This window comes from Pinus tabuliformis, chromosome J (genome assembly GCF_031772625.1).
Source record: "Pinus tabuliformis cultivar Carrire ecotype Pingquan chromosome J, CPIR1, whole genome shotgun sequence".
NCBI lineage: Eukaryota > Viridiplantae > Streptophyta > Pinopsida > Pinales > Pinaceae > Pinus > Pinus tabuliformis.
This window is the reverse complement of record NC_142295.1, coordinates 198,956,517-198,975,890: the sequence shown is the minus strand read 5'-3', so window position 1 is coordinate 198,975,890 and position 19,374 is coordinate 198,956,517.

The window sequence follows — 19,374 nt, the reverse complement described above, 5'->3', positions numbered from 1 at the left end:
GGGTATAACTTTGTACACTTTGGCCCTTTAATTTTCGAAGAGTTTGCCAACTCATCATTGCTTGCTACATATAAGCTAGAGGATAGAATTGTTTTTTGATTACAGAAACAAATTCATTCCAGGTAGAAAGAATTTTACCATGTCTCTTCAGATCAGCTTGTGTCTTGCCTTCCCACCACACTAATGCAGTTCCTCCAAGGTGAAGGCTAGCCAACTGAATCTTTCTCCTTTTTGAATCAATGTTCTACACCCTACAATATACATCAATCTGTCTAATCCAGTTATCTAGCTTTTCTGCATTTAGTTCTCCATCATAAATTGGCAAATCAAACTTTACATCTAATTTAATTAAAGAAGTTCTATTCTTTTTCTTATCAGGGCTAGTTTTATGTGAAAAATATGATGATGATGATGAAGGTGGTGACAGAGTAGATGGTGGAGAAGGCCTCTCTTCTTTTCCTTTGCCTTTTAGATGGGCAACTAGAAGAGGCACCTCTGCTCCTTTATCCGGTTGAGATGCTGAAGTGCTTTCACCTCAGGCTTTCTTAAATTCCTGATACATCTATTCCACCATGGCCTGAAGTGCCTTAAAACCTTCCATAAATTGTGATTCTGCTCCCAAGGGAGTTTCTTCTACCATTTTCCTCGGAGGCTAGACTCTTCCAATTTCTGGATTAGCCCCAACAAGTTCTCCTTTTCCAAGTTTGAGCTTTGACCTAGTTAGCATTAAAAAAAAAATCCAACACAAGCTTGTCTAACCTTAACAAACTAGAAACCAAAATCTCTGACACCACTTGATCTGAAAATGAAGATCTTAGATTATTTTTAAGGTATTACAGACTCATGTGTAGGATTTGCCTATATTACTTAGTGCAACGGATTGAAAAGATTGCAAATAATATAGACAATGAGCAGTTAGAGAAACATAATAGACAAACACAAATAACACAACAAATAATCAAGAAATTCACCCAAAACTCTTGGGCTACATCTCTTGCTCCAGCTTTCAGTGGTGACCTCTCTATTTGTCTTCAAGAGCATAGTTTTTACAAAGGTGAGCTCAAATTGAGTCTCAACACAGCAGGAACAAAACAACAGGTCTTCACTTGGATCCCCCAAGTCTTTCTAGGTACACATACTCTCTCTCACTCTTTGTCTTTGTTTTCTCTCTGTATCAGCACTTCCTACCCCTGTCTCTATCATTTAGTGGCTTTTAAGCCAATCGACACTTTTTTGTTCATTTTCCCTTTTGGGCTCTCTGGCTCCTGGACTCTTTCCACTCAAATCCCCTCTGAGTGTTAAACAATCATTATTAAACATCTTTGGGGATGGTGGCCACCTGTTTTGTAATGGAAGGGACCATCGGCACGTTAAAATCCCAAAATATCATTCCTATGTTTACATAGAGAAATACATAAAAAAATTGTAAAATCCGCAAAAAATCCTTTTATTGGACTTGAAATATTATGGAATCCACCCTAAAATCCATCGGGTCCACCTTTAAATCACTATCGCAAATTAGTTAGTCGTGGTTTCCTTCGTATTTGGGTTTATAGAAAAAACCCCAAATACAAAGGAAAACTTGACAAAATACTCCATATCGGACTTCAAATATTATGATATACCATTCATAATCCTTTCAAGTCCAGCTATATATATCGCTATCGCATATTGCTTTTCGGTTCTGATCGCTCATTGCTCCGATAAGCCTTATCAGTTATTGGCACATCGGCATATCACATGGTGGCTGGCCTGTGGCATGTTGTATCAGCCCCGCTCCTTGGTATCGCTACGATGTGATAATGCGATGCAATATATTACAATCGCATATCACATGGTCTTCGGGTCGTTGGTAAGTCCTCCCTTGTGTTTTAGTGATGTGATATTGCGAGTGAATCTAGACCGTGGATCTACACACATGGTCGATGGTCCTCGTTGACTCGCGCTGATCGTTGTCGCGATTTCCATATGGCTAACTCTTATAGACTCTGCTTGCCACCTCTGACTGTGATATGCCGATTAGATCTTGACCATTGATTGGTGAGATCCGACAGCTCTATGCAATGTTGTTTTAGCCTCTGATAGGCTCTGTTTTCACCATTTCTGTGTGCTTTTCCTGCTCGATAGTGTTTCCCGCCATTTTTGAAGGTTTGCCCTTTCCGATAGTGTTTAAGTATTGAAATACTTAGAGGTGTTTAGGATCCATTTTGGATCAGAAATCATGATTAACATATCTTTTGTTCTCCTCATGAGTTTCATTTACTATCCTTTCACCATTAGTAAGGATTTCTTGTAGAAAATTTGTCAAATATGTCTTCAAATATTCCATGTTGCCTTTAAGTTTTTCTTCCATGTCATCCATCTTAGCTTCCTGTAGGTTTTAACCCTGTACAGAAATTAGCTGCATATTAATTCAAAAACATGGAAAATAAACAATGCGAGAGCATAACACATAAAACACATATACATAGATATTTTCCTCCCCAAAACTGAGACTACCAGCTTGATTTTTTATTATATTCCTTTCAATGTTACGATACATATTTATACATGCTGAAGCATCCAATACCATGGACTGAAAAACAATTGCGTCCAAAACCATGGACCGAAAACCATAGGTAGGTCCACCCAACCTAATATAGGGTCCAATTTATTTTTTTTCCCAATGCGCTGCCCCAGACCTCATAGAGGGGGGCTACCAGCCCCCCTCAAACCCCTTGGATAGGGGTGGCTGCTACCCCCCCAGTGACCCCCCCATTGTGCAATTGTCGTAATGAAGGGGGGGCTCCGCCCCCCCTCTAACCCCTTAGTTCACTACGTAGGTTAGTCGCAGAAAGAATATACCACAACCCAACATTCTCCCACTTGTTGTTTTCTTTCCATCGGGGGCAACAAGACAGCTTAGTCATTTTTCCAGCGCTGAAACACCCATTGTTTCTGTATACTAAGAGAACTTCTTACAGCTCACAGATTTTTTCAGTGCAGTTGCAGTATTCTTCATAGTGTCCACCTTTACTAGCAAGACCTTTTTGTCTTCTATCATATCGCTCACAAGGTGATACTAAACATCAATGTGCTTTGTCTTTGAATGATAAGTAGGGTTTTTTTCCAAGAAAATTGCACTTTGGCTGTCACAGTCTATCCTTATAGCTCCCTATACTAACCCCATACTTGAACACAATCTCTGCAACCAAACTGCTTCCTTGCTTGCATGAGTGGCTGCCATGTATTCTGCCTCTGTACTTGATATTGCCACTACAGATTGTTTCTTACTCATCCAACTGACTGCACCTCCAAATATGTTAAACACATACCACTTGTAGATCTTCTATGATGCAAATCTCCAGCCCAATCTGCATCAACAAAGCAATGGATATCCAAAACTCTATCCAATCCTAGTCTTCCTTGGTAGCACAAACCATAATCACTAGTGCCACGAAAATACCTGAAACCCACTTCACTGTTGTCCAATGCTTCTTCCTTGGTTTTGACACAAACCTCCTCAATACTCCAACTGCATGCGCAATGTCTGGTCTAGTATAGACCATTACATACATCAGGATACCGACTGCACTTGCATATGGAACATGGGACATATGCTCTTCCTCTTCTTGTGTCTTGGGACATTGTTTAGCATATAACTTTACACCTACAGGAATAGGAACCTTCACCGGTTTACTATCCTACATATTAAACCTCTACAACATTGTCTCAACATAATTCCTCTGGTTTAACCAAAGCTTCCTCCTTGCCTGATCTCTTTTAATTTCCATGCCCAAAATATAGTTTTCAGCACCAAGACCTTTCATGTCGAATTTGGAGGACAATTGGGTCTTCAAATCCTATATAATTTCTTTGACATTTCCAACCAATAGCATATCATCCACATACAAGACCAGATAAATAACACGGTCAACAATTAATTTAAAATACACACAGTGATCTGCTTTTCTTCTGCTGAAGCCAACTCCCCGTATAAATGTATCAAATTTATGATACCACATCCTTGGTGATTGTTTTAACCCATACATAGACTTCTTTAGCTTGCATACCAGTTCTTTCTTAACCGTCACCAGAAAGCCTTCAGGTTGCTTCATGTAGATTTCCTCTTCCAGATCCCTGTGAAGAAATGCTATCTTCACATCCATCTGTTCTCCTCAACATCAAAAGCAACAACAATAGATAAAAGTAACCTAATAGAAGTTACCTTTGCAATAGGAGAGAAAATATCACCAAAATCAATTCCCGACACCTGGGAATAACCTTTTGTTACCAACCGAGCTTTGTATTTCTCCACCTTTCCTTCTGCATTTGTATTCTTCTTAAACACCTATTTGCTACCAACGGGTTTCCTTCCATCTAGCAACTCCACTAGATCCTAAGCCTCATTTTTGTGCAAGGATGCCATTTCATCAACCATGGCCTCTTTCCAGAGTTTTCCATCCTCTGAATCTACTACTTCCTTCATAGTTCTGGGATCATTATCAGTAATAGATAAAGCAAAATTTGAACAGAAAGCAGATGAACTATACCTTTCTGGCTGCCTTCTTTCTCAAATTGATCTTCTTACACCCAGAGTTTGTGGCTCTTCATCTTCTGATTCCTCCTCTGCTGTAGAGTCTGATTCTTCCTCCTTTAGCTCAAACTCTAACTTCTCAAGTTCTTTTGGTTGGACTTCATGTTTGATAACATCCTTCACCTCTTTGAATACCACATCTTGGTTGTACGCAACCTTCCTTGTTACTAGGTTCCAAAGCTTATAACCCTTTAAACCATCTTTATACCCAATATAAATGCACTTTTCAGATTTATTATCCAACTTGGTTCATTTCTCCTTTGGAACATGTACATATGCATCACATCCAAATAGACTCAAATGTGAAAGAGAGGGTTTCTTACCAGTCCATACGTCCTGTGGAGTCTTATCCTCCAACGCTGATGAAGGTGATCTATTGACCAGGTAACATGTTGTCTCCACCGCCTCTGCCCAGAATTCCTGTCCTAACCCGACACCACTGAGCATGCTTCTTGCCCTTTCCATCAACGTCTTTTTCATTCTTTCTACAACTCCATTTTACTGAGGTGTATATGGAGTAGTATTCTACTGTGCTATACCACACTTATTATAGAATTCTTCAAATTCCTTACTGCAAAACTCTCCACCGTTATTTGTCCTCGGGACCTTTATCTTCTTCTCTGTCTGGTTTTCCACCAGAGCCTTAAATTCTTTAAACCTATCAAAGACTTCATATTTTTTTCTTAAGGAAGTATATCCATGTATTCCTCGAGAAGTCATCTATAAATGATAAATAGTACACAGGCTTTTCCAGTGATGGAACGTTCACAGGTCCAAACACATCACTGTGCACAAGATCTAATATATGTTTTGCCCTCATACCACCGGAGGGGAAACTCACCCGATTTTGCTTCCCATATACACAATTTCCACAGAAATCAATATCCAGAGAGCTATTACTGATACATCCTACCGTACCTTTACCATGAAGTATTCAAAGGCCCTTCTCTCCAATATGTCCAAGCCTTTGATGCCACATCATGGTCTTCTCTCTAGAGACCACTAGATTTTCTGCTCCACTTTCAGGAACCACAGAACTGTTGCACCCATCAACAACAGTGCTACCTTGCAGCTTGTAGAAAGTTCCAATCTAAACTCCTCGCATCAATACCAGTGCTTCGCAAACCATCTTGCAAGTATCCTTCTCAAACACTGTTTTTACACCTGCATCATCCAACTTGCTTACAGAAATCAAATTTCTGGCCAATACAGGAATATGCAGAACACCCGGAAGTGTTCTAACCCTTCCACCTTGCAACTTCAACTTTACTTTTCCACGACCAATGATTCTAGCCTTCATATCATCCCCTCAGAACACATCAGCACCATCATATTTCTCGTACTCGTAGAACCATTCTCTTTGGGGAGTGAAGTGAAAGGATGCACCTGAGTCAATCAACCATGCCTCATGATCTACATGTGTAGTTGAAGAAGCCAAGTACACATCCCCACCTTCATCTGAGGTGGTTTTCACCTCTGCAGAAGGAGGATCATCAAATCCCTTTCCTTTATCATGAGTTTTAGATTTATAGTCCCTTTTGTAGTGCCCTTCCTTTCCACATTTCTAGCACACCACCTTTATAGGTTTTCATAAAGATTTAGATCTCCCTCTAGATTTAGATCTCCCACTTGATGACTTATTTTTGTTTCTATTTTGGGACCATCCTCGTACAGACAAGGCATCACCAATCTAGCTCTCCATATTTTTCCATCTCATCTCCTTCGTCAGCAAGGATGAGACTATTTCATCAAAATGCAAGGTAGTTGCATTGCTACCTATTGCAATAACCAGACTCTCCCACGAATCTAGTAGAGAACACAAGAAACTGATGTACTTATCTTCATCTGAAATATTAATATCAACAGATGCTAACTGACTTACCACAATATTAAATGCGTTCAGATGCTCTATCACTGAGTCTCCATATTTCATCCTCAGGTTATACAACTTTCTCCACAGGAGCAATTTATTCACTAGAGACTTAGATTGGTACAAATTCCCTAACTTGTCCCACAAAGCCTTCGCTGTAGCTTCCCATGATACATTCAACAATACTAAATCTAAGACACACAATTGTATTATGCTCTTTGCCTTTCGATCCAACTTCTTCCATTCTTCATCGGACACTCCCACTAGTTTAGTACTTGGATCTACTGCGATCCACTAATCTTTATCCACCAACATATCCTCCATCTATAGTTTCCACAACTCAAAACTCTGACCATTAAATTTTTCGATCTCTATCTTTCCACTACTCGCCATCTTCTTTCACCACCAAAATCGATCTCGTAGATCTCCCATTGAATAGGGTCTACCATAAGCCTGAGTGAAATGCCTCAGCAACAAAGGTGTCCCCTTGAAGACAAAAAATCTCTGATACCAAATGTAGGTTTTAATCCCATACAGAAATTACCTACATACAAATTCTAAAACACAAAAAAATAAACAATGCAACAACATAACACATAAAACACATATACACAAAGATTTTCTCCTAAATCCCAAAACCAGTACTACCAACTTGATTTTTCATTATATTCCTTTCGATGTTACAATACATATTTATACATGCCGAAGCATCCAATACCATGGTCCAAAAAACCATTGCGTCCAAAACCATGGACTGAAAACCATAGGTAGGATGGCCCAACCTAATGTAGGGTTCAAAAAAAGTTTTCCCGCGGGGCTGCCCTGGACCGCAGAGAGGGGGACTACCCACGCCCTCAAACCCCCCGGACAGGGGGGGCTGCCGTCCCCGCTATGACCCCCCTGCTGCACAATCGGCGCAATGAAGGGGGGCTCCGCCTCGCCTCTAATCCCCTAGTTCACTACGTAGGTTAGTCATGGAAACAATATAACACAACCCAACACTTCCATGCCTTTCTTCAAACTATTAATCTTATCTTCTGTTACTTTTTGTGAGAGTGAATTTTGTTGCACATAGTCTCATAATTTTGATATATCATGTTGCATCTCTTCTTCTTCATGAGTCATGCTAGAGCTTTCTGGTATCTTACTAGGTGTTTCCATTTTATCTCTTCAGGGAATCAATTAATGATCATAATTCTTCACTCTGCCCTTTGAATTCCTTCAAACTAGTTTCTCAAACCAAACTTATGAAAACCTTGGAAACAACTACACAATTTTTTTCACTTTGTAGGAGCTCGATATTGAATCTATTGTATCTTTGTAATTTCATATCTTCAAGGTGTGAAATTTTATCTTGTGGTAGCCCTCCAAGTCCTCTTTCCAGCCCTGCAAGTATGATCAATATTAGATTCTCCAAGAAATATTTATGCCAAATATCCCACGATGGCCTGATTATAGACTCGTTCAGTAGAGAGAATGTGTACGAAGTGACATGTGTCATTATTTGGACCTTATGACCTAAACCGGATACACAAAAATCTACATGTCGTCCTCTTTCTTTAACGTCTTATGAAATTTCAATCTGATGCTCAGAGAAAAAGTTATAATGATCTTCCCTAGGTCATCTGTTTGAGATATAATTCCACAGCCTCCAAAAACCCTAACTTCCTTGGAGCCTATCTCCAAACATATAGCGAGAAAAGATTTGAAATTCAGACGCAATGTTCATTGAACTTTTGGACCAAATGGGTTGTAATATTAGCTTCTATAACATCATAGGAAAAACGCTATAGCGAAAAATCCACGATGACCTGTTTGGAGCAGCGAAACACTATAATCCAAAGCCTCTGATACCAAATGTCATGTATCTAACTCACAAAATAGCAGAAAAGATAGATCAACAACTTCAAAATCATCCTTTTAGAGGTGGGAACCTCCTTTGCATTACAGAAATGAACAATTCTTGTATGATACAAATGAGAACACCTCCTTTATATATATAGGAGTCTAAGGGATCACTATATAATCAAAGCCGACATAGCAATAATAATATAAGGGCAGAACATTAACAATAACAAGCTTCTATGGGGCAAAATAATAACAATATGGGGACAATAGGGGTAAAAAAATAACAATAATGGCTACAATGAAAATAATAATGGGGTAATCACTAGTATTATAGGGACCTAATAGTTAAGGACTAAAACTATGCAATGCACAGTTTCAGTCAACAAAGACGAAAACTAGCAAATTGCATTTGCGTAGTTTCTGTAGCCTGGAAGGCAACGCCTCTTAGAATTGGTAGAGAAATCGTGGAGGCCAGTGTTGGGCCAACTTTGAGCAATTTCTCAGAGGAAGGCAAAGCCTTCACTCTCTTAAATGCACATTGCAAGTCAGACAAGGCAAAGTTCAGGTGAAGGCAACCCAGACCCGTCGACGAGATATTGAAAACATCAAAAGGATGAATGCATGGCGAAGCGAAGTCAAAACACATGTGAATGATCATGCATGTTTATAGTGAGTGCAATATTCAGGAAATGGAAAAAAAAACAAGTGTGTGAAGAGACTCGCCGCAATGATGACCATCAGTGTAGAAACATTGTCATGCATGCGACAACAACAAGATGCAATGAAAAAATTGAAACAATGCTTCTACAAGCTAACATGCATTAAAATGACAACAAGTTTTCATTTAAACTAAGAAAACAACACTAACACAAACCAAAATACAAAAACTGAGAGAAAAGCAACAAAAGACATGAAAAACAGACTTACCTGGAAAAAGTTGGAATGAATGTGCCCAATGCTCCTAGATGCAATGTGGGATGTCAGAGCTCCAAGATCAATGTGAGGAATGAGCTCTGCACCGTCGAATAAATAAGTTTGATAAGATCAAATGCTTATGACGTGCATGCCACAAATATAGGAAAAAGCGACACTTGGTGAGAGGTTTCTAAAATGAATTTTGCATGTAACCTCCAACTACTAAAAATGGATCCCTAAAATATAGGGATTCTTTTGGTTTTTTTCTTTTTTGGGAAAGGAAGCCCATGTATGAAAATAAAGATTGCTCATTCCTGGAGGGAACCGATGGACCTGGGAGCACATGCAATAATCTACAAGCCTGGGAATGTCTTTTGCATAGTTTCTGGGTTCAACAAGTTTGGTTGTCCCTCAAGAATTGCATAATTTCTAAGCTGAGGCCATGGTTGTCAGTTATAATTGTGAAATCTTTTAGAGGGAGCCCAGTGTTGGGCTACATTACACAATTTCCAGAGGGAATTTTGTTTGGTTATTCTACACATTTATGGAGACCAGCAGACAACTAAGATGGATTGTGCAATTTCCAAAGGGAAGGATGGGTCCCCTCCATAATTGTGCAATTTTCAAGGTGAGAATCACAACCAGAAACTGACCAAGTTCGAGAATGTCAGCCTGTGGGTGGGAGGTAGACAAGCTATCACACACAAGTTGATAAGCCACTGAAAATCTACTAAATCATTTGTACTTGTCAGTGCAAGAAAGGATTGTTGGTAGGGAGGCTTCAAAATGAAGCTAAGGAAAAAATTTGGAGGCTGGTTGTAGCCGCTACAACACTATCAATAACTAGTACAGGTTGAAGATGTCGTTAAAGCTCAATTTGAAATTGAGATGTGATTTTATGGGATGACAACTCTAACATAAATAGCTCACTAGAAGGTGTTGGTTTTTTATTTCCATTATGTGTGATGTTAGTATTTTTTTTACCAAAATCAATTTACTTGAATGCATTAAACATAAATTTATTGGCACAAACTATGAATTCATGGTTGGTGGAAGTAGTTGGAGAATACATAAGGTCAAACAATACTCCCAACTTTTATATGGATTTGTGGCTGGTAGCATTAGTCAAAGAATACTTTAGTGTATGGCAATAGTTTTTTGTCCCTGATTTTCTATTATTTCGGGTTACGTTTATAGATTTGTGTTTTTGTAGACATTGTAAATGATGGTGAATTAATTGGCATAATGTATGTGGAGGTAACAAGTGTCACAAAGGAGATTTTTTGTTCCTTGACTTATGCAACTCACTTGAAGTTGTTGTTTTTTTATTTCAAATGAATTGCTATGTTTATTTCTCTTTGCATTGAATTTTCCAAACTTTCCTCTATATGTGATCTTAGCATATATCTTACAAAAATCAACTTAGTTGAATGCATTGAACATAAAGCTACTCGAATAAACTATTAATTCATGGGAACACAGTGAACATAAATCTATTGACATAAACTATTAATTCATTGTGGTGGCATTACTCTGAGAATACTTTAATGTATAATGATATTTTTCTATCTAGTATTTTGTATTATGATCAGAGCCAATCCTTGTCTATGTTCATAGATTGGGGTTTGGTATTTTATATGAGTTAGGTATGTAGAAGAAATGTGCAGGAAAATACATGTAGCTTCATCCAACTAAGTTGAATGAATTTTGATAGTTAGCTTTGTATCGTAATATTCAAAACTACATGTCACTTAATTCGTAAATAAAATTTGGTTTTGTTTTACATAATGGTGGGGACCAACTATCAAGGAAATTTATGGTAAAAGATAGCTAAACGTGTCTCCGTATAAAATTTATTTGCAAGTTTCCATGCAAAGTCTACTATTTACGGCTATTGTTGAGAATTTCTTAGCTAAATTTCATGATCACAAGCAATTTATTCTTATTTTATATCATAAATTTTTATATGTTATGACACGTATATCAATGATCTTAAAGCACGAGAAAAGTGCAGAGTAAATGGACATGATTCTTTTTGAATTTTGTAATTTTTTTCCATTACTTCCAATAAAAATTGGATTTTGTATCTTTAATTATTATTTATTGAGAGTTTCATGTATAACAATTTTCAGCTGAGTAAGAGTAACAATTACTGACTATCAAGAGAATGGAGAATTGTAAATTTAAATGGAATTTGAAAACAGTATTCAATGACATAGTATTTTTAGTGCAAAGCAAATATGGGTAGCAGAGGAAGGAAATAGGCTATTTGCAGTGATATGATCAACTCACTTGCACATATGGAAGAGAAATTTGACTTGTTGATGATGTATGAGGAGTATGTGAATCTACTAATGCAAGAGAGAAAAAAAAAACAAGGTTTGGATTAGTGGATTAGTGAAATTTTGGTGTGTTCCAAAAGTATTTTATTTCAGGGAAACTATTTATCTATGCACAAAAATTTCTTATTCAATAAGAAGAAAAAATATTCTAGGAGCGATGAAAATTCCTCTAAATCCCTAGGAATTTTGGTGCCTACTCAAGTTACCAGAACCAAATATGTGTTTAAAATTTTTTGAAGCAAATAGCTTCCTGAATCCGCACACAAGCATGATTGACATTATTCAAGAATTCATTTCCCCAACTTCTGAGGTTCCTTTTTATCTTTTTATGCCATATATTTCTTTGTTTAGATTTTTTTTTATGCACTTTTCTTGTTTTTTTTCCTGCATGATGGGCCAATAAACTACATCAGATGTTCCAAAATTAATTTCCTATATACTTTATCACCCATATGAAATAATTCTATATTTAGTTGGTTGATTTCATATCCAATGAATTAGTTATTCATTTAGTAGTTTATCTAAGAAAAATAGATTCTTTATGATGGTGTATTTGATAATAAACCTCATGTTAGGCCATGTGTTTGTTGATTTACCCTATAATCCTAAATTCAATTTTAGTGAGGAGCCATTGTAGTTATGGTATACTATATTGTGAAAGCATATAATTTCTTTAAATTTTTGTGCAATTCAAAATGTGTTTGTAAAGAAAGTCTATTGAATGGTAACTGAACAGGAGCCTCCTCAAATACATTCATGGGCCCAAATTTTCCTATATGGAAAAGAGGAGCATGAAGAAAAAAAATGTAATACAATAATTCAAACTTATGGTTTTGAAAATATGCCATTGTTGTTATCGAGGGAATGCCATTGTTGGCTAGTTACATTTGAACATAAAAATAAAAAATAATTTATTTATTTTCCATCTATTGTCATAAAATAAATTATGAAGAATGCAATTCACTCTATAAACCTTGCAAAGTATTTAATTCATTTTAAATTAAGTGAAGATGAACTTGTTGAAACGTTTAATCCAAAAGGTTTTTTCGTAAAAAATAATTTATTTCTTTTCCATTTATTGTCATAAAATACATTATGAAGAATGCAATTCACGCTATAAACCTTGCAAAGTATTTAGTTCATTCTAAATTAAGTGAAGTTGAACTTGTTGAAACCTTTAATCCCAAAGGTTTTTTCATGGAACACTTAGAGTCTATTAGATATGAGAAATTATTTCCAAGAGGTAGAGAGAAAAGCGAGTGAAGTGAAAATGCACCAAAAAAAAAAACAAAAAATGATAATAGGTGTTGAAGCAATCATTGAAAAAGGGCTAATTAACATCAGGAGAAGATACAAGAAAAGAGGCACAAATCCTACGAGGCAGTCACAATTTTTCACATGAGGTGTTGGTCCTACTTCATCTACCAATCAAAACTGGAAAAAAAGTTAATGCAAGTGACATATTGGTTCATGGTGGGTGTGACGTCTCATGTACAAATTCCCACTGTAGATCAACAGATTATGCAATATACTACAACACAATACAAGATCTACTTCTACAACTCTTTGCAGAAGCTTAATCGAATTGAGCAAGATCAAGAGAACACATATAATTGAGAATGAGAAATCAATCACACATAACATAGAAGAAATAACCCAGGGAAAGCCTCAGTCTAAAACCCCAACTTTATATTATCATACAAGTGGAAATCTTGTTCAAGTTACAAAAGGAATAAGCTCTCAAGCTATCCTGCTCTCTCTGCAATCAAACAATATAGCTCACAAGCTCAATAGACATAGTATATGTCCTCCTCAAGCCCTCCAAGCCTCCTATTTCCTTACGCAGTTTTCCTTGGGGTCCAATGATGTCACATGTGTGAATTGGCCTCATCATACTCATTAAACTTGAAGAAGTAACTACTCAATCCTCAAGGAAAGAATTCCTTCTACATGCAAGGAATATTCATAATGGAATATTCTAGCAACTAATAGTACATTTCCCCTCCATTTGATCTCAACTGGGTCTCTGTTTGAACTGACATGCATGAGTTATTTATGAGAGAATACTCAATTATCTAAAGTGCAGTAGTTACATGCATGCAAGAATTAACTAACTAAACATACATTAATTCAACAAATTGTTTGAATTAATCTAACTAGACTTGATACAATTAACTAAGTCAACTAATTACAACTCAATATTACAACTCATCCCTATCTCTTTAACTAATTGATAAATTCCTCAATTAATGGAGACACTGTTGCATGTCCCCACATAGACTTCATGTTTGATTTTCCTTAACCAATTAACTCAAGATGAATTAATTAATTATTTTACAAACAACTCCTAAGATCAAATTCAAATTTTACTTCACTATTTTAGTTTATGGATTGACTAAAATAGGAAGGTATCCCGAAATGCTATTTGTAGAATGTTATTTTCAGCACTTCCATTTTTCCATCCACTGTTGCTAAGATCAACACTGGCTGAAGTACTATTTATAGCAGTGCTATTTTTAGCAATTCTATTTTTAGCATTTCTTGTTGCTATTTTCAAAACTCCCTCTCAACAGGAAAGGGATTATCAGTAACCCAAATCCTATCTCTGTGGAACTTTAACTTGCATTTTGACAATGCCTTAGTCAAAATATATACATCCTGTTCCTCAGTCGAAACATACAGCAACAACATGATCCTCTTGACCACACAGTCTCGAAGATGGTGATACCAGATATCAATGTGCTTGGACCTGTCATGAAAAAATGGATTCTCTGAGAGTTTGATACAACTATGGTTATCGCAGTAGATCACTGTAGAATCCATCATCTGACCAAACAATCCCACTAGAATCTTCTGCATCCAAATGGCCTCACATGCAGCTTTACTAGCAGCCATGTATTCAGCCTCTGCTGAGCTAAGTGCAATTGATCTCTATTTCCTGTTGTACAAGGAAGCTACAGCTGAACCAAGGTTGAAGATTCCTCCAGAAGTGCTCTTCTAGTCTGATGGACTCCCTGCCCAATATGCATCTATGAATCCCTGAAGCTTCACTCCCTTAGTCCATCTATAACACAATCTAAACTGAAATGTGTCTCTGAGGTATCTCAAGACATGCTTCGCTACTTTCCAAAATAGCTTGGTAGGTTTAACCATTGCTTGACTCAGCTGGTTCACTGCAAAGCATAAGTCGGGTCGTGTGTTCACCAGATACATAAGTGAACCCACCAGTAGCTACTACCTCACTTGAAGTAGCATCCTCCTTCCTCTAGTTCCCAGCTAGAGGAGTCTACATGAGCTTCGACTTCTCCATGTGAAAGTGCCTGAGTATCTCATTGGCATACTTGCCTTGAGACACAAATACTTCTCCATATTTTTGCCACGCCTCCATGCCTAGAAAGTAGTGTATAAGGCCCATGTCCTTCATCTTGAACTCTCTTGCAAGGTCCTCCTTGCAAGACTGTATTAGTTGATCATCACCTGTCAAAATCAGATCATTATCATAAAGAACAATGATCAATGGTTTACCTTCTACCATGATGTGGTAAAGGTTCGTATCTACTTCACTCTTGGTGAAGCTCAAACCAGTGAAATAGCTGTCGATCTTAGTGAACCAAGCACAGGGTGCTTGCTTCAGCCCATACAAGGCTTTCTTGAGTTGGCACACATGTGACTCACGATCGAAGGTCTTGAAACCCTCTAGCTGCTCAATGTACACCTCCTCGTCAATCTTCCGATTGAGGAATGTATCTTCACATCCATCTAGTGGATCTTCGACCCCATTTGAGCTGATAGTGCCAACATCAATCTAATCGATAAGTACCTTGCTATGGGAGCAAAAGTCTCACCGTAGTCAATCCCCTCGACCAGTGAGAAACCCCGGGCAACAAAGCTTGCCTTATGTTTTTCAACATTGCCATCAGCTCCTACTTTACCTTGTAAAGTCATCTCGAACTCACCACTAACTTGCCCTGTTGCCTTGGGACAACATCCCACACACTATTCTGAATGATAGAGTCATACTCCTCTACCATTGCATCAACCCAGATTGGTTGTTGCATTGCCTCCTCAAATGAAGAAGGTTCGGTATCTACACACTCCCCAACCAGGGCCATGTACCCAGTGTATCATTTGGGCGATCTCCTCTGTCTACACTAAGAAGATGGTTGTCCCACATTCTCCCGCACATCAAGCATCAACCTATTAGCTCCCCTTGAGCGTTTCTACCCATCTCTGGAAGTATCAGCATGAGTGGAAGTCTCCACTCCCGGATTCTCTCCATGCGGCTACTCCCCATCAATCTGAGGCTCTTCATCCTTAGGAACTTAAAGTTCCTCGTCTGCATGCAACTCAAGCTCCTTCTCAAGTGATAAGCACTTTTCTTTCTACTCATAGAACTTCACATCCCTACATACCACAGTCCTCTGAGTGGAAGTCAGGTACAACCGATAGTTGTGGGGTGTATCTGTGTACCCCACAAGTATTCCCAAATCAGCTGTTGGGTCTAGCTTCTTCCTGGCATCTTTGGTCACATGAGAGTAAACTGATGATCCAAAGATTCGAAAGTGACTTACATCAAGTCGCTTCCCAGAATAGGCCTCCATAGGTGTCTTCATCCCCAGTATATGGTGCGGGCTTATGTTCTGCAAGTATACTGTTGTATTGCATGCCTCAGTCCACAAATGCAGTGGTAGGCTTTGGTCATGCAACATCGCTTGGGCTTCTCTCAGAATCGATCTGTTTTTCCTTCTGGCCACACCATTCTGTTGTGGGTTATGGGGTGTTGTCAATTCCCGTTTAATACCTTCTGTAGCGCAGAAGTATTTAAACTATTGGGAGATGTGCTCTCCACCATTGTCGCTATGCAAGGCTTTTATTCTCTTTCCTGATTCTTTCTCTGCTAAGGATTTAAACTCACAAAACCTAAAGAAGGTCTGATCCTTCTTTTACATAAAGTAGATCTAGCTTCTATGAGAAAAATCATCACTAAAAATAACATAGTACCTTTGTTTAGAGTTGGAGGCTGTAGAGAAGGGCCCACAAACATCTGAGTGAACTCGCTCTAGGATTGCTCTAGCTCTACTGTCTCGATTTGGAAAGGATGATTTTGCATACTTACCCAAGGTACAACCTTTCCATGTAGTCATCTGTTCAAGTTTTCCCTTGGGTAATCCAGTAGAAATTTGCTGCATGATCTTCAGGGCTCCATGGTGTAAGTGACCCAGTATTCTATGCCATAGCTTGCCAACATTTTGTCTTTGCACCATCTCTACTTTGGAACTCAATGCAGCACAGTGATCCACCTTCATATTGTAGAGATTCTTGACTTGAAACCCTATTCTCTTTGGCTGTCCAGTACTGATATGCCTCAGGAATACCTTTCCTTGACTAAAGACTACATCATAGCCTTTATCTTCTAGCATAACAACAGACACAAGATTCTTCTTCATACCTGGTACATACTTTACATCAGTCAGGGTGAGGGGAGCTCCACGCTCCCTTTGAAACACAATTGTACCTTCACCTGAAACACGATACTTTCCATCATCGCCCATCTCAATCCGCATCTAGATATCCTTCTCCTCCAAGGTACTGAAAATATTCTTGTGACCTGACATGTGGAAACCATGCATACAATAAGTGAGAAATCCAACTCAAATTGTGAGGCCAGTGACTCACCATCAGATCCCTTCGAGGAACCCTTCTTGGATTTCTTCTGTGGAAAATTCGTAGCATAATGGAACACTTCATGACAATGAAAGCATCGCACTTTCGATTTGTCAATCTTCTTCCCACCATGGGAAGAGCTGGATTTGGCATGGGATGCCTTCCCTTTCCCTTTCCATGCCATACTATCTAAGGCTATATTTTCATCATCATCTTGCCTCAATGAGGATCCATCTGTGGTGCTTCTTCTTATTTCCTCCTGCATCAGAACCAACCAAAGTCGTTCCCAATCTGGCAGTTTTTCTCTTCCATTAACCGAGTCTTAGTAGTTATGCCAGCTCTTAGGAAGACCAAGGAGTGCAAGACTCACCATGTCATCATCAGCAGTAGTGATCCCTACAATTCTAATCTCATCCGTATAGGTGGTGATCTTGTTCAGATATGTAGAGATCGTGTCACCCTTTTCACACTCGATCTTACAAAGCTTGTCTTTTAGCGCCAGCTTCCACTGATCGTTTTTGTTTTGATATAAATCTTTCAATGTTTTTCACATCAAAAACAGTGTCTCCTTCCCATGGAGGCTTGAGACAATGTGGTCTTGAACTCCCTCCAGGAGGATTCTCCTTGCTCTGGCCACACATTTCTTCCATTTCGCCAGTTGAGTAGCATCAGTCGGCTTGGGGACTTCTTGATCAATGAAGTCCTTTAGATCGTTATCCTCTAATACTACTTCCATGCGATCCTTCTAGGCTATATAATTCGACCTGCCATCAAGGGCATACTTAAGTCTTAAACCATTGAACACCATAGGTGAAATTGAGATGTGATAAGAACTCAATTTCTATATTCAGGAACCCAACTTCGAACTTCTCCTTCTTGTATATTGTTCTTTGCCTTGATCACCTTTGCTCCGATACCATGTAGAAATTCCCACTGTAAATCAACAGATTATGCAATATACTAAAACACAATACAAGATCTACTTCTACAACACTTTGCGGAAGCTTAATCGAATTGAGCAAGATCAAGAGAATACATATAACTGAGAATGAGAAATCAATCACACATAACACAGAAGAAATAACCCAGGGAAAGCCTCAGCCTAAAACCCCAACTCTATATTATCATAAAAGTGGAAATCTTGTTCAAGTTACAAAAAGAATCAGCTCTCAAGCTATCCTGCTCTCTCTGCAATCAAGCAATACAAGTCACAGACTGAATAGAACTAGTATATGTCCTCCTCAAGCCCTCCAAGCCTCCTATTTACTTGCACAATTTTTCTTGCGGTCCAATGATGTCACATTTGTGAATTGGCCTCATCACACTCACTAAACCTGAAGAGGTAATTGCGCAATCCTCAAGGAAAGAATTCCTTCTGAATGCAAGAAATATTCATAATGGAATATTCTAGCAACTGATAGTACACTGCCCCTCCATCTGATCTCAACTGGGTCTTTGTCTGAATTGACATGCATGAGTTATTTATGAGAGAATACTCAATTATCTGAAGTGCAGTAGTTACATGCATGCAAGTATTAACTAATTGAACTTATATTAATTCAACAAACTGTTTGAATTAATCTAACTAGACTTGACTTAGTTAACTAAGTCAACTAATTGCAACTCAATATTACAACTCATCCTTATCTCTTTAACTGATGGATAAATTTCTCAATTAATGGAGACACTGTTGCATGTCCCCACATAGACTTCATGTTTGATTTTCCTTAACTAATTAACTCAAGATGAATTAATTAATTATTTTACAAATAGTTGCTAAGATCAAATTCGAATTTTACTTCACTATTTTAGTTTAAAGACTGACTAAAATAGGAAGGTATCCCGACATGCTATTTATAGAATGCTATTTTCAGCACTTCCATTTTTCCATCCATTGTTGCTAAGATCAACACTGGATGAACTGATATTTATAGAAATTCTATTTTTAGAATTTCTTGTTGCTATTTTCAACATCTCCACACCTAATTTTTTTTTTTTGAGAGTAGCTATTACTTTTATTGTAATGCCTATTATTATATGCACACGGTACTAAGGAAATTTATGTAACACACCACTTTACTTTCATATAATGTTAGAGTTTATGTCATATACCCACATCTTTATAATATGTTTCTTCTTATAGGGATGGTCCCATGGTG